The 16,504-nt window shown below is 39.4% G+C and overlaps 1 protein-coding gene across 2 annotated transcripts in view; it reads left to right on the top strand.

Annotated features, from left to right (window-relative positions):
• The window catches only part of TRPC4 (transient receptor potential cation channel subfamily C member 4), a 158,795-nt gene that overhangs the window by 29,364 nt on the left and 112,927 nt on the right, over window positions 1–16,504 (top strand). The gene's annotated exons all lie outside the window — the stretch shown is intronic.

Below are 16,504 nucleotides of genomic sequence, written 5' to 3'. Positions count from 1 at the left end.
CCATCTATCACAAACTGGAAAGTAATTTCCTTTAAAAATAGTGAAAAGAATAGAAATAAAATTAAAATTAAAGCTACAGGCTTTCCTTTTCAAGCATCTAGCTTGCGCCTCTTCTAATATCATTAATTAAAGCAAAGTATTCCAATAAGCATATCAGGAGTTTCAAAATATTACCAAATCTTACCTTTATTTGAGCTGCAATATTAGAGTAAATTAAGGAAAATGTAGACGTTTTTATTCAACATTTCTTGATTTGCTTTTCTCTGTGATTATTCCTCAATATGTAATATAAAAATGTGTCATTCCTAATTAACTTTTACAGTTAAATAATGTTCAGCTGTTACATTCTTCACAATAATTGGGAGAGAAAGCCTCTGTCTTTTGCTGACATTTTCCCTGTCAAAAGACTTTTAAATTTACTGAGAGTGTTTATTATTCCCGGTTTCATTCAGCTGATTTGCAGTTTGCATCATCATGCTGCCTCATGTATCCTTCAGGCAATGAAAACCAAACTACAACCGAGGTAAATTTTTACCAAGCAAACCAAAACCACACAACCAAACAAAAAAACCCACCCTTTGGAAGTAATCTTCATACCCAGCCTGTCAGCAAACACAGTGTGAAGACACTATCCCCAGCTCAAGCTGCTCATCACTTTATGGATAGGAAAACTCATTTGTAAATTAATTTTTGGGCATGTGGTGGCACACCTGAGCACTCCTTCACCTAATGAGGAGAAGTTTCTTGTGCAGCAGCAGGGCGTGCGCTGCTTCTGGTGGGACATTAGCCTGAGCGATGGACCTCCGTGCCTTGTGGGAAGAACTGCTTCATTACTCAAGTCATAGGCCTTAGGTTGCTAAAAACCCATGGAAATATGTTAGCTGAAGTTGCTGGCATATTTGGCAGGGTTTGAGAGCTGTTCTGGTTTTGTCCTTTTACAGTGTGTGTTTTGGGGACGTTGGACCATCTGCCAGCGCAGCCTTGCAAGGCATGCATAGAACCCATTCCAGGCAGGCTGATTGCAACTTGTTGCCCAAAGGGAAGAACAGAGACTATAAAATAATATATAAATTTTATGGCTCTCTGTTACCTCAGTACAAAGCTGAACGTGGCTGAAGCATGTTATTTTACCTACCTCTGTAGACAAGACACAAAACCCCAAGGAAGATCAAGGCCTCATTTGTATTAATGGTCGAGGTCAAGATGCCCAGGGGGAAGAGACATGCAATTCGTCTGCATAGAACTGCCTAGCAGGCAGAAGTGCAGTGTGACACAAGTTGTGTCTGGCCAAAGGAGGACAGTATGGTCCTCATCTCTGTCCTTGTCCTTCTGTCCCTTTGCTTGGAGCTCAGGACTCAGAAGGTTGCAAATGGGTTGACTCAAGCTTCTCAGCATTTGTGAGTGGGACAGTCCAGCATCAGCTACATCCTGTCAAAGCACGAGGGCATCCTCCCCTCTGGCCTCAGTGGTTTAGAGGCTCCCAGTTTCCGTAACTGGGTGGTACATCACCTCTGAAAGTATTTTGCAGTGAGTAACACAGGACTGTTAGCAGATCTTCACAGACAGCGGGGATGGTAGCAAGCCAGCATAGTTAAGGCGCAGTAAGGATCAGTAAACTCCTAAATAACGCCTGAACCAACGTTTCTTGGTCTATGGAGATTCTTTAATAATACTGCTGTGGTGCCTTTTGCAGCGTATCCTAGGTCCTTGCTAATTCTGTCTTCTTTATGAGGGTCTTTACATGAGCAAAACACCTACTGAGGAAATGAATCAGCGTTGCAGGTTTGGCTCTTGGTTTATTTCAGGTAGTTAAACTTGGGCACATGGGACTTTTTTCAAATTTCTAGTTCCATTAAGGTGTAATGAACCTTGCCTGAGGGCGCTTTATGCAGATCACCTGAATCTTTTATAGCTGCTATTTGCATATTTTATATAAAGAACCCTGAATCTCAATGTGGCATTCCTCTAACTTCATCACCAGATAATAAGAGGGAGGCATCATCTTCCTTCTAAAAACTAGTGAATCTCCCCACATGCAAATACACACACACACATAAATCAGATGGTTTTATTAGTTAATTTTAATGTATAATGGAATATTTCTACAGAAATAGGTACCCATGTTGCATTCCTGTTATATGAAGGATAGAAATTTCTTTTAATATAATTTGGTATCTATGTGACTTAAAGATTATGTGACTGTTCTTAATGAAATCACGTAAAATGTTCTATATGCTATATTTGTAACCTTACATTTTGATCCAAAAAATCTGGTTAGTGTTACATAGATTTGGATCTATCAGTCTCTTAAAATATAATTACGATTGATTTTTGTCTTTAAAATGAAATCCATAACAGAAACGTAATCACTTTTAATAACTTATATTTTTATATATATATATATATATAAAAAGCATTCAAATATAAATACAAAAAAATATAAATATCCCAGTAAGAATGAAGACCTTTTAAATGGCAGGAGCATCTCCAGTAATAATATTTTTTTTCAGAGAGTTCATATTAGAGTTTGTTCTGTGTCCACAGATTTGGTAATGTGTACTTAACAAATGAGCAGTTAAAAAAATTTACATCACTGCATCTGAAATCTGAAGTAGAAAGTAATGCGCATAATCCATTCTGCTAATGAGATTCATGAGTTGCCATTCAGTGTAAATCAAAGTTGTAAAACTTAGAGAGAGTAAAAATGAGAAGACAGATTAAAATTGTGTCCAACATTTATCAGAATAGTTGATACTAGAATTACATTTTGAATGAAAACTGCAGGGGGAGATTTATATTTTCAGAATGTTGAAATAATCAGATTTTATATATTTTGAGCAATGTTTCAAAAAGTTATACTTATTTCATTTTTTATTTCGTTTTTAAATTATTTAAATGCACTATTAATGTCAAAATTGTAACCTTTTTTTTCCTTGCTTTTGATTCATTGACATATTCTCTCCCCACACTTCCATCTCTCAGCATTTCATCTTCTTGAGTAATATTGAAATAGTCTTATTTGGAACAAAGCCCAATTTTGAAACTTTGAAATCCACTGTGAAATGGCATTTTGATCCTCTGCAGAGCCTTAGTCTGTCATTAAGTAATGACCCCAAACCAAAAGACCTTGTCAATATTTCAGCTTGTAGATTTTCTCCTATTTTTTTGCAGCACATTGTATAATACCCTGTAAATTGTAAGAGTTGATAAGCACATTCATTAGCTGTTCAGACTATTGACATGATGACAAAGTTTTATTGTAATTTGAGTTAAGAATTATTGACATAAAACATGTTAAGTATGGAAGCCTGCAGAGAAGAGAAGGCCAAAATAATAGACTCAAACTACCTAGCAATTATAAGAAGTATCATGCATTTATTCTGGCTTTCTGGGCAGCTGGGGCAAAGCCACTACCTCTGGCATGGTCTTTGCATGTTATTAAATTTTCCTGCAAAATTACTTTGCAATAAGTAATAGAAAAGATAAACAGAATGGTGAGGGAAAACTGAATACACATTGCTCTAAATTTGCATAAGTTTCCAAGAAATGCAGTGCCCAGGGCTCTCTGCCTCTGAGTTGAAGGTTTCCTGTTCTCAGAGAGCAAAGGAGAGGAGAAAGTAAGTACACAGGCAGTCTGTTCACATTAGCTTTATTTTCCTGAATGTTTCCTTGCGTCGTTTCTGTGCTGGGGAAGAGAGTGGAGATTGCCTAGTGTAATTTAACTGCTACACCCTCTCTCTGCTCTGAGCGGGGTTAAATTAAATAGTTCTTGGAGCTCTCTCTGCAGCAATATTCCCTGCTTGGAGCTACACTAAGGTGGAACAAGTAGCTACACTGGGAAGTGTAAGAACAAATTATCTAATGAAAATGTAACTTTTCAACATCATGAAGAAGGAGGAGAAAAAGGCCAAGAAGGAAGTTTATTTTTATTGGCAGATTTGAGAACGTGGTGTCTCAGCTACAGTCTCAACAAGGTGGAATTACATTCATAACCACCCTTTATTTTTGCCATTTCTGTTCAAGCTCAGCAGGTTCCTGCGCCACACCATAAGGAGCTACATATTCACATCACAAGCTGGAGCTCCATGTTTCATTCACTGACAGCAAATAAATCCAGCAGTAAGCATATCTGTGATCAAAATACAGCGGAGGGAAGAACCTGGTCTAGTGGGAGGTGTCCCTGCCCATGGCAGGGGGGTTGGAACTAGGTGATCTTTAAGGTCCCTTCCAACCCAAACCATTCTATGATTCTAAGATATGTGTCTACACACTGTTGATATGACATGTACGGATACTATATAGGCACTGGTAGGATCACTGGGAGAGGGCTGTACAGCCATGTGCCGGCATTCACACCACTCGACACAGGGGCACTAGATGCTTCCTGGTAGTAATGAAGGACTAAACCCACCCTAAGCCCAATTAGTGACACAACTTCTGAGCATGTCCAAAGGACAGGGGTAGGTGATTTCATGTATCAACACAGCACACTGTTTTCATTCAGAAAGGCTACAGGGAGTGTAATTTATTTTAGATGATAATTGCTGGGTTTCTCTTCTTCCATATAAAGGAAATCAGCAAAGCAGAGATTATTACTCCAACTTTAATTAGATATTTTCACACCCTCTAGCTTTCAGGTTATTGTTTTTCCCCAGTAACTTTCTCAACCTCTGTTGCTCTTCTCTGTTGAAATAGATGTAGTATGTAAGAACTACTGCAGCAGCCCTTTAAAAAAATAAATTCTCCTCTAAACTGGTAGTACTTACTACTAGTATTTTATATTCTTAGTTCTATGTGAAAAAAAACTTTGGTTTTTTTTTCAGATTTGTGTATTTTTTTTAGAATGAAAATTATATGAGTCAAAACCAACTTTTTGTCATAAGCTATTTCTGCAAGCAGATATATGTTCATGCTCATGGCAATGGAAGATGATGAAATAATTTCACCTGATCATCCATAAAGCTACTGAATTGAATTTGAAAAGAATCTGAATTTGATCAAAGCAGAAGAATAATCACACCTCAAAAGGTCATGCTAAAAAATGCTTGATTTGACAAAATTTGTAAGCAGTATAATCTGGTTTACATTTGTTAACATGCAGGCTTAAATAGAAAAAAAACCAAACCAAACCAAAACAAAAAACAACCCAAAACTGGACTTCTATGTTTCTCTAGAAAGAAATACCATAAAAGATGGTTCTCCAGTTTACTAAAGTAGTCTCAGCTATGTGCTTTGGACAATTGTGATGGACTTAAGAAAATGGGGATGCTTTCCCTGAGACAAAAAAATCAAGATTAAAAGGTGCTCATTTCCAACTCAACTGTGTTTCCCTTTCAGAGCACTTCGTGAATCAATATCTTCCACACCTTATTTCAAAGACACTGCATCAAAGAAGAAACACCAGTTGATTCCCACCTTTTAAGACGAAAGTTTACAATCATTAGTTTAAGGCAAAAATTAGTCCATTTTATTTTTAAAGTAAGAATTGCACCAAAGACCAGCTACGGGAACTGTATATACGATGATACCACATTTGGTGTTCCGTGTTAATATATATTGTGACTACGTACAAAGAAATTTAGTAATCATTTAGTAATCAATTTAGTAATCATTTCAGCCTTGTGTCCTATTGCATTTAATAATTAAGGTGGTGCCAGTAACAGTCAGTCAGTGTTTTTAGTTTAAGATCCTGTTTTCAGGACTGCCTTCAGTAATGTTCATTTAGAGAGGATGTACTACATCATTCAGTGAGTGAATGTTACTGATCCATTATGAAAAATTATAACAATCTCAGAGCAGTGTCTTTATATGTCTAATACAGATGAGAAGTTGAGAATTTTGACATGATCCAGAGAGAGGGAAGAAAACCTTTAATGAATTAGAAGCCTTCAGTGATTCCACAGATTTCTTGCTTGACTTTGGAAAGATGTCTTTTAAAATATTTTCGTCGCATATAGCTGTATGAGGAAGGCCGTACTTACCAGAAAACACAGCTGTACTTGTGAAAATGCTATGGCAATGGACAAGTGCTTTCTTTGGCATAGATTATGTCATTTAGGGAGGTACTGGAATTATTTTGGATGAAGAGTCCCTTGAAACTTAAGACTTATCCCACATCCCAGTTTTCATGTAGCATTTTTCAATCCAGGGTGCCATCCTCTATGGGAAGTTGGTGATGGCTCTGGTGCTCTCCTCCTAAACCATCGTCTTTTTCATTCCCAATAGTGAAGGTTTTCTTTCTCCACTTTCTCCAGTCTGCAGTGGACTCCACTCTTTTTCTGACAGCTTTCTCCAGCAGCTGCTTTTCCTGGGTGCTGGCATCTGAACTTACCAAACCATTGTACTGGATCACCTGCTTCCCTCTCTGCAGTCTCCTGGATGGCTCCCTAACCCTTTGCAGGCCTGAATTAATGACAGCTTCCGCATGAGCACATTTCCTTTGTCCCAGTTTGGACTCATCCTGATCATTGCCTCATCTCAATCCATTACTGAATGTTTGCAATTTTAACTATCTGTTCAGCAGAAGTTAATCATAAAATCATGGAATATAGAATCATAGAACAATTTAGGTTGGAATAGACCTTAAAGATCATCTAGTTCGAACCCCCTGCCATTGGCAGGGACATCTCCCACTAGACCAGGTTGCTCAAAGCCCCATCCAGCCTGGCCTTGAACACTTCCAGGGATGGGGCATCCACAACCTCCCTGGGAAACATCTTCCAGTGTCTCAACACCCTTACACTAAAGAATTTCTTCCTGATATCTAGTCTAAACCTACCCTCTTCCAATTTAAAACTGTTACCCCTCATCTGATTGCTACACTCCCTGGTGAATAGTCCCTCTCCGCCTTTCCTGTAGGCCCCCTTTAAGTACTGGAAGGCTGCTATAAGGTCTCTCTGGAGCCTTCTCTTCTCCAGGCTGAACAACCCCAACTCTCTCAGCCTGTCTTCACAGGAGAGGTGCTCCAGGCCTCGCATCATCTTTGTGGCCCTCCTCTGGACCCGCTCCAATAGGTCCATGTCCTTCTTGTGGTGAGGACTCCAGAGCTGGATGCAGTACTCCAGGTGGGGTCTCACCAGAGCAGAGTAGAGGGGCGGAATCACCTCACCCGACCTGCTGGCCATGCGTCTTTTGATGCATCCCAGGATGCAGCTGGCCATCTGGGCTGTGAGCACACATTGCCGGGCCACGTTGAGCTTCTCATCCACCAACACCCCCAAGTCCTTCTCCTCAGGGCTGCTCTCAATCCATTCTCTGCCCGGCATGTGTTTGTACTTGGGATTGCCCTGACCTATGGGGCAAAATCAAAGGTATTCTTGCCTCCTGCTTTAGTAGAGGTGGATGCTTCTTACAACAAAGTGGATGTCTTTGTGGAAGAGCTTTCTATGCTTAAAATCAAACAGGAAATATGCAGTGCATTAAGTAATAAGCAAGCATTTTCACAGCTTACTGTCAGGGTGCAGATGTCATCTGGTTGACCGTAATCTTTTTTTTGAACCACAAGGAAAAAACTGTGATATATTAGAGCTGTTGAAGTTCTGTTACATGGCAGCTACTCCTTGTGTACATGCTGCAAGAATAGTTGTTTCTAAACTATTTTTTTTGTAGTTTCCTGTGCGGCCTTAGTGTCTCTTTAAGGCTGTTGTGTGGGAATGAAATGTTTAGTGCTGAAGGATCAGATCCAAAAATAGAAAAGAAATAGTTCTGAACATAAGCAATCGTCTGAAGTACAAAGCCTAATGATGAATATCATTATTAAAAATAGGAAATGGTCATAGAAATGAAACTCTATGGAAAAATGTGACACTGAAGGTAGTAAATTAAAGTTTCCCACCACCAGGTTTTAAAAGCTGTAGTGCACACTCCTTTACAGCAGAAAGTCTGGAGAATGATTCCTTCTGGCTGCTTTCATGACCAAATTATTAACAAAAATAAAAGCAAAATCTGAAGAAGGTGAGATCTCCTGGAATTTGCTCTTTCAAAGCTATACCAGCTGAAAACCCTATTAATAAACGTATGTTATTTAATCCAGTTAATTATTTACAACCGCTGTTGTGGCTTGAAGCTGGGTCTTCCTAAATAATATGTAAGAATACTTCTGATGATGTTGCAGCCCATGTGTCCTCTTTCTGGAGGGGTGGTATGTGGGGCAGATGTTGATGTTTCAGTTTACAAGGCGAAGGGTCGTGGAATGTTTTGAATCTTGATTTAGGCCCAGGAACGAGCCCTGCGGCTGCTTGGGAAGAATATTCTCAGCTGAGAAGCAAAACATTCCACGGTCCTTAACCAACTCAAACATCAACATCTGACCTTCACACAGTGGCATGAATGAAACATTTGAAATCCAAGAATTGTACCGTTTTAGATCTGAGTTCTCCAGTGTGCCTAGTGTTGTCATATGGTGACTCCATAATTTTAAGTTACATGTTGTACCAGGGACATTGTGTTCACCTAACAAGAAAAATAAAAATAACTTTTCCAAAGGGTCATCATTCCTTTTATGTAGCAATTATATAAATGGCTACAGGGTTTTGGGTCAAAGAAATTAATATAAATTGATTTTATATTAGATGAAAATTAAAAGTTTCCTTAAAGATGCTATAGTACAGTCTCCCAAAACTGATAAAACTTGTAAAGATTCAGAGTAAGTACTTCTAAACATGAATTAAACTAATACTTATTTTAATTAAGGTTTGAGTTATAAATAATTTATCAAGTGTTAAAATTAGGCATATCACACTTTTTTTTTTTAAATATAATTGTTGAAGTTGTTATAAAATCTCATATTCAGTCTAAATCTATAAAAATGTGTACTACAGATCTGAATAACCATCTATCCAAAACACATTTTAATATTTTATAAAGCCTTCTACTGTCTGTCATAACTCTTCTGTGGCCCACTGGAAAGGGTTTGTGGGCTAAATCCATTTTCTGGATGACATACCAAGAGTCTTCCTACTTCATTTAGGCATGTCTAAATCTAAGCAAATCAACTCCAGCCTCCCTTGTAGTTCCCAATATCTCCAGGAGGAATTAATCTGATCCTAAAGAAAGTATCTAAGATACGTACGAGGAATCTCAGTCTGTAGCGGCCTGTTTCACTACACTGACTGTAAAGGACCCCCTTAGTTAATTTAACTAAATTTAACTAAGCCTACTGTAGCCAACTAAATTTAGACAACTAAACTTAGGTGGGAGGAATTCCTCCACAACAGTTTACATGGCAGTTAGAAACGATGATCTCACTGTTGTGGGCAAAGATGAAACTGGCTGTTTGTCTTGGTGGGAGTGAAGGCATGGTATCAAGGCATGGGGAAGCTTTCACAATTGCCCCATTCTGTGTCTGTTTTGAGAACCTATGTGAGACAGGCATTAGTCACTCCAGTATGTTCCTCATGCAATTCACATTAAAACTCATTGATAGTCATTTCATTGTAATCTTGTCATGATTAGTTTATTTTCTTTGCCTGCATCCTCTCACTCAGGGTGAAAGTGCTTGTTATACTTTTAAACTGTGCAGCCCTGGGTACACTTGCAGTGTGAATTAATGACCAGGGATCAGAAAAAGTACAGAAAAATCTCAGTTCTTTTTTTCCAGTATGTTTCTGGCATAGTATGTGATACTGGGCATTTACAGCTCTGTTTCCGTTTTCATACATCGTCTATTACATTCCAAAGTAACTTTTGCAATAACTCCCATCATGGCTTTGCATTTACAGTATAAGCTGCTAGGTATTCCGGTAAGATAAATCATATATTTATATAAGTGATGAGGTATTTTTTATTTATTCACTAGACCACTGCGGAAGGTGTAGTTCAGAACATATTATTTTAGCTATTTTTTTTCTTGATTTACAAGCTTTGGATGGAAGCATTAGAAATATTCACCAGTTGGCTAAAAAAAGCTTAGAATTTTGCACTTGGCAATTGATCTGTCTGATCTGTCTGAGATGGGAGTGATGATCTTCTAGGAGTGGTAATTATTTGTAGTGCATTAACTTGATGCAAGATGGCAGCCTTTTCCCTTCAATGCTATGTTGCAAGTTTGATGGAATTCTCCCTGGAGTTTCATTATTCTGCAAATGTCCAGGTATTAAAAAAGTCATAACTGGATCCACTTTAAAGGTTGTTTAAGCAGTATGAAACATCTCACATACCCTTTACCTGGCAACCTACCAGACTGCTTGACATCTGTCTCCATCCTCCAACTGCATTTTGTCAACTATGCAAGAAGATTCAAGTCATATGGATGTATTTTCAGAGGGAACATCCACGCTGAAGATGTATTTGGTCCATGTGATCCCTGTGATTTAGAATACTGCCATGTCTACTGAAGCAAACATTAAAAAAGAGCAAAGCACTCTCATGTGAGGAGCTTTTTTTAGATTTCTTTTAGTAATAATCAGAAATAGTGTCACAATACAGTGTAGCTCCATTTAGGCATTTGTAGGTGGTGTGTGGAGAACATTATCTTAAGAAAAAGAATATACAAAGCATCTTTATTCAGACTCAACATAGCGGTAACAACTAAGTAGATTTGCTTCTAAAAAGGCTGCATGGTAATTAATGCAGCAACTGTTATGGTTTTCTAGATTACAGAGTTGGTTCTGACCTGCAAATGAACATAAGCGATTGGAAATCCCTCAATTATTGTTCCTAGGAGACTTTTCCAGAGATATTTTTAAATAGTTTTGCCTTGTCTTGCCGTCTGAAGCAGTATTTCACCACCAAGGTTGATTTGCAGAGTGTCTGAAGGGTAGTTAAAAAAGTCAATGAATCTTTCATAGTATTCTGCCCATGTTGGCCCATTATATATAACCATTTAAAAAAATTTTAAAAACAGCTGCAGAGGTTTGTTTTCAGTCAAGAAGGAAAAAAAAAAAAAGTAGAGGTAGCTAGAGAAAATTCACTCTTTACTTGTTCTGGAGGTCAGTACAAGTCCTGAGTAGAGTTTAAGAACTATAATTTTAAAAGCCTGTAGTGCCATCCGAAATAGAATGACTTTTCCTTGTTTAATGATCATATTCTGCTTACTTGATCTATACTGTACAATGCATAGAAAGCATAAATACAGATTCTTTTCAGTGCATGTCTAGAATCAATATTACACGCTAGCAGAGCAACATTCTGCTATGGCCAGTTATAACTGAAACAACACTCTCTCTCACTCTCACCAGAGCCCAGCTCTGAAGTTGAAAACGTCCAGTGACTGCACCCATATGAAAGGTGCCAGGACCGAAAGCTGTTGCTTGCCCTCACTGTCCTTTGGCAGCACATTCACAGCCCCACCAACACTGGGGCTCTGCACTTTCCTAGCCATTTAACAGTCTCCTCACTCTCTCTCTCTCACCAGAGCCCAGATCCGAAATTGAAAATATCCATCTCCAACGTGAAAAGTGCAGTATAGAGCAAAAATTCCTTTATAATTTTCAGTTCATTTTCTCTGTTTTGAGACCATGTCATCAATTTCATAGAATCATAGAGTAGTTTGGGTTGGAAGGGACCTTTAGAGATCATCTAATCCAGCCCCCCTGCAATGAGCAGGGACATCATCAAATACAGCGCTCAGCACTTATTGTGTCATTCCAGAGGTCTGCTACTATTGCACTGCTGTTATTTGCTAAGGCAGATGCAGTCTTAGAGTATCTATTCCTCTAGGCATCACAGCAAGAAAAAATAATGCTTAACCTCCAGTGTACTGTTGTGACCCACTGAAAGCTTGCAGATGCTTTTGAAGAGCACAGCAAGTCTCAATAAGCAAACTGGTGCCTTCCTTATGCCTTGGTTCTGTCACACGCAGATCTGGAGTAGCAGGTGGTTTTCTGAATATAGCTGAGACAGCAGGGCTCTTGTCATGGCAGGCACAGGTACACCTGCTCCCGCTTCCTCTTCGCTGGCTGCTCTTGATCAGGCTTGCTTTGCACAGTGAAAAGCAATGTTGCACTGTTTAGTTATTTTAGCAATCACTCAGCTGCTCTCATCAAATCCGACTGAGCTTGTAGAGTAGAAGTAGAGCTGGTCACCAGCCAATTTGGTTCTTCACTTCTACCTTCTCACCTGACACAAACTGGAGTTTGGCAGATAGGCCGCTAACAGTTTTCTCAAGAAGGCTGGCTTGTTTTCCTTTGCACTTGCTATTTTTGGTTTAGTCTGGTTTGGGTTTTTTTGGGGAGGAGAGGTGGGTATGAAATGAAAAGTTGATTGAAGAAATGTGAAGTCAAAGGTAAGGATAGAGAACTCTTGCTTCAGAGGTGGCACATGGCACTGAAGTCATCTTATGCTGTCACCCCTGAAAATATGACAACAACAAGTTGTGAATGCACTAGAAAGCTTTGCCTGTTGTCCCCTAGCAAAAGGCAGACATAAAACAAGTATACCCCAAATCTTTCCGGTTAATAGATGTCATAGATGAAAACAACTTGGATGAATGGTTGTCAATAAGCAGGCTGTTAGTAAAATTTAATTAAGTAGGTCAGTGTGAGTATAATTAGAAGTAACGGGGTGAAAGTTACCAAAGTATCAGCTAAGTATCTGGAAAGCATTTTGAATAGTGAAGTGTGTTGGACTGTGAAACTTTCTCTCCTAGTGTTGAAATCCTTGCATATGTATTCATCATTTATATTCTGTGCTGTTTTGCCTTTCTAATGTGATATGATAATCATGTATCTATGAAAATTATTGGGAAATCTTGGCGCCTCTTATTTAATCCTAGCAGTATATATCTCTAGTGGGGCAAATAGTGAGCCAAATATCATAGATCAGAAATAACCAGATGGCAGCCCAGAAGGGCTCTGACGTCTGCTCAAATGTGGTGTAACAGGGTACCAAACTGTGGGATGATGACACCCTGTTGCCTGCTAGCACTTTGTGTCAAGGCAAAAACTTTAATTGCCCCAAAAGTGGAGCAGTGCCTGCAACAGCCTCATACGTGCCAAGTGATGACTGCTAATGTATTATCTCCTCATTTTCTCATCAGATATGGATTTAATGGGAGACATTCTTGACTTCACTATTAGTAGCAACAAGTGCATGGCAAACTTGAGAGCATGCAATGAGGTGCAACTGCACAGGCATCTCCCATTCTCCCTAGTGTGTTGCCAGCATCTTTGAAGTCCCAATCTTTGCTGACCTTCTGACACCATGGGGAGATGAGACATGCTCCGTTCTATCCCTCTGAGCCAGCATGTGGCTTTTTAGAGACTGCACAGCCAGGGAGCAGTTTGACAGCAACACCCCTGGTGTTGCAGCTGCCTTGCTGTACATTGTGCGAATGCCTTCTTCCCCAGGGGACATCTAAACTCAGTGCGCTCCTTGGCTTTTCCAGATGAGTCACCTGGCAGAGGATACCTGCTGCAGAGGCAGCCAGTGTCCTGCCCATCACAACTTTCACCAACCTAGTTCAGGTGAACTGACTCTTCTTTTCCTAGTAACATTTTGTGTCCAGCTACCATTAATTAGAGGTGACTGTAGGCAGCCACAGGGAGTCTGTGAGCTGGAGCTGGCACCGCTGATCTGAGACACAGAACTGCTCACCGGCGTCACTGGGCAGAGCCACACAGCTGATGTGTGTGGGGCAGAACACGCCTTGCCTGTGACTCCAGAAGGGCATGGGTCTTCCACTGGGGTTGTGTCATAACTATTAGTCCCCCATGGACATCTGTGGTACCCTAATGTATCATCTTATGTCCCTACACACGGATATTCAGACAAGTGAATTCTTCTCCGCGTGTGCACATGGGGGCTATATGCAGGTGTCTCTATGTATGCTCGGTGAGAGCATAACCTAGAAAGTGTTGCAGCTAACCAGCATGTAGATACCTAAGGTAAATTGAATCACTTTGCAAGTCCTGCTAATTCTACTGTATAAAGCTGTGATAACATTGCGCAAAGACAGATGTCTAGTGACATCTGAGTGGTATCCTGCTTGCCTTCTACCTATGGACAAAGAAAGGTATACTCTTTTCGGCCAATCCCCAGGGGTGTCTCAGACACGTAAGATATCTTAAAGGTCATTAGACTCTCTGTTTAGGAAATGTAATCCCATCCTGGCTATCCACATACATCAGAGGGAATTTAGGGGCTTACCTCAAATGTCGATGTCTACATTTAGGCATTTAACGTAGGTGTCTTAATCCTGAACTGAATCCCACACACAGTTTTATCCTCCAGAAAGTAGTCGTCTAAGGACATGAGATTCCCTGAAGCAAAATGCCAAGAACTTGCCAGTAAATGATTGTCAAATATATACAGCACTTTGACACAGCTCTCATCCAAACAGTTGGTTGCTTTTCAGAAATAAATGTGACTATACTTTCAGGGTCCCCTGCCACTTGGTGTGATTCTCAGTTCTGTGTAATTCACCATATTCAGAGGGATGCGTTCTGTTGCTTGATCCACTGCCCATTTGTTGTTGTTGTTGTTTTGTTACAGTTTCTTTTCTGGCCCAGTGCTGTCAGTTGCTAAGCCACTGCTGAAAATGGTGAACACTTTTTTCTCTTGCTGATCTCCACAACATGCAGGATTAAGACACCCTTGTTAGTCAAACCGAATAATTGTTTCTGAGAAGAGGGTTTTATTACCAGCTGTTTTTATTACCTTGAGGTTGACCTTATGTTTTCAGACAATTAGCTTGATTAAGTTCTTCCTGACATGCCACTGTGCAATGAGCAGTGGAACTACCCTGCAAAGGCAATGTCTAAATTATACTACCCTTGAATTAGTCCCGCTTGTCTCACTATCTAAGCAACTGGACATGATTAGTCTAGAAACAGTTCAACCGCTGAAAAGCAAAGTTTCTCGTTTTTACCATGGAATGGTTACTGCAAATGACATTAAAACCTCTTCCAGCGTTTCCTTACACTAAGCAGAGTTGAGTAAGCTTTCAAACAAAGCATTCAGCAGTGTCTTGTTCCAAGTGTAGAGGTCCGATAGCCTTAAATTTTTGCTGCTGTAAAAAAATATTTTGATATTTAATCTTCCCTAAAGGGAATCTTCTTTCCATTCACAAGCCTTCATTTTAAATGGGATGATTTGAAGTTACTTGTCTGCTTTTCCCCTCAGAGCTCTGGTAAAATAGTATCAACTGTTTTTATGGTGGATGATGTTACGTTAACAGTTCCTGATTATTTGTCAAGGGTTATTGCATATCTGGAGCTCTAGCACTTGATGGAAAGAATGTCACTACATAATATTAGATTTCCTCGAATAGAAACCACTGGCATTGGCCAGAACATTAGGGCACTAACCCACTCCAGCGGTGGGCAGCGTTCAGCATAGCTGGCTGTGGCTGGCCCGGTGGTGATGGGACTCACGTGGCACCACAGCCTGGAAGGGACTGATGGAGATCCCTGCCGAGGACACCGGTCTGGTTGTAGGGGAGCAATGGCTGGAGGGGGCGTTGCTGTGATGAAATGTGCTAATTGTGCTTTCAGGGAAGATGTTACTGTCAGGTTCAGAATAATCTGTTCCTTATTTAGTTAATGAACTCCCTGCAAGTAGAATTTCTTACAGAGTCATTGTTAGTTTTTCAGCATTTTCTTTGCAGTTTCATTTGTGCTCAGCTGTTCTCCCTATATATCTGCGCTAGACACTTGTTTTTCTTTCATCAGGTCCTGAAATGTCCACTCTCATCAGCTTTGTAGACAATTTTCTATCTTGCATTGCGACTCTTTTATTCTAGCAAGTTTTCCTGGAAACTAAAATCCATCTTGGCCTGGGTCTCTTGTCTTCCGTCTTGTACTTACTTGGAACCTGAAACCAATTTATTTGGTGTTCAGCTCCTGTGTTCCAAAATCTATGTGTAAACCTGTTGATATGTGTTCTGATTTTATAAAATACAGTTTTCTGAGAGGCTGCACCGACTTGGATGGAACCAGGTGTTATTTTTTAAAAATCATGTTAAAAGGTGCTTAAATGAATGTTTAGATGAATGATGTTTTGGAACAGTGTGCTGATTGTTCAAAACATTGGCCTGATCTCATATTAGCTTGGCAGTCTAATAAGTGAGAAGATGAAATATAAAATGCTGCAGCTATTAGATAGCATCTAAACATACATTGTCTTTACAAACTTACTGGTTTTAATAGCTACACAAAACTGTTCTCATTCATATTCGTAATATTGCTTTGTTCCTTGCTTACAGGAATAAATTTATTTCAGAAGTTCAGTATCAAAATAGCATTGTTTCAATTTCTTCCTATTCCCTGATGTCAAAAAGAAAGCTGAATTCCTTCTTAAAGTGAAAATGACAATGCCAGTATTCTATCTCTGCTGAAGATAACTTTAGTCCTTCATTTAAGATGAATCCCAGAATGACTCAGAAACACAGTGCAAGAGCCTAAGATATTATTGTTTTCTACAAATGCATCATGAAGGTATATCTTGGGGAGTTAGAAAAGTTATTCTATAAGCAGGTGCTAGAACAAGAAAAAATGCATATGAATTGTCTATGAGTAATTTTAAACTGAAAATTAGGATTTTAAAAAAGTATGTTTTCCAGTGATAT

This window comes from Rissa tridactyla, chromosome 1 (assembly GCF_028500815.1).
Source record: "Rissa tridactyla isolate bRisTri1 chromosome 1, bRisTri1.patW.cur.20221130, whole genome shotgun sequence".
NCBI lineage: Eukaryota > Metazoa > Chordata > Aves > Charadriiformes > Laridae > Rissa > Rissa tridactyla.
The sequence above is the reverse complement of the archived record's forward strand: the minus strand, read 5'-3'. Positions and strand labels throughout refer to the sequence as shown.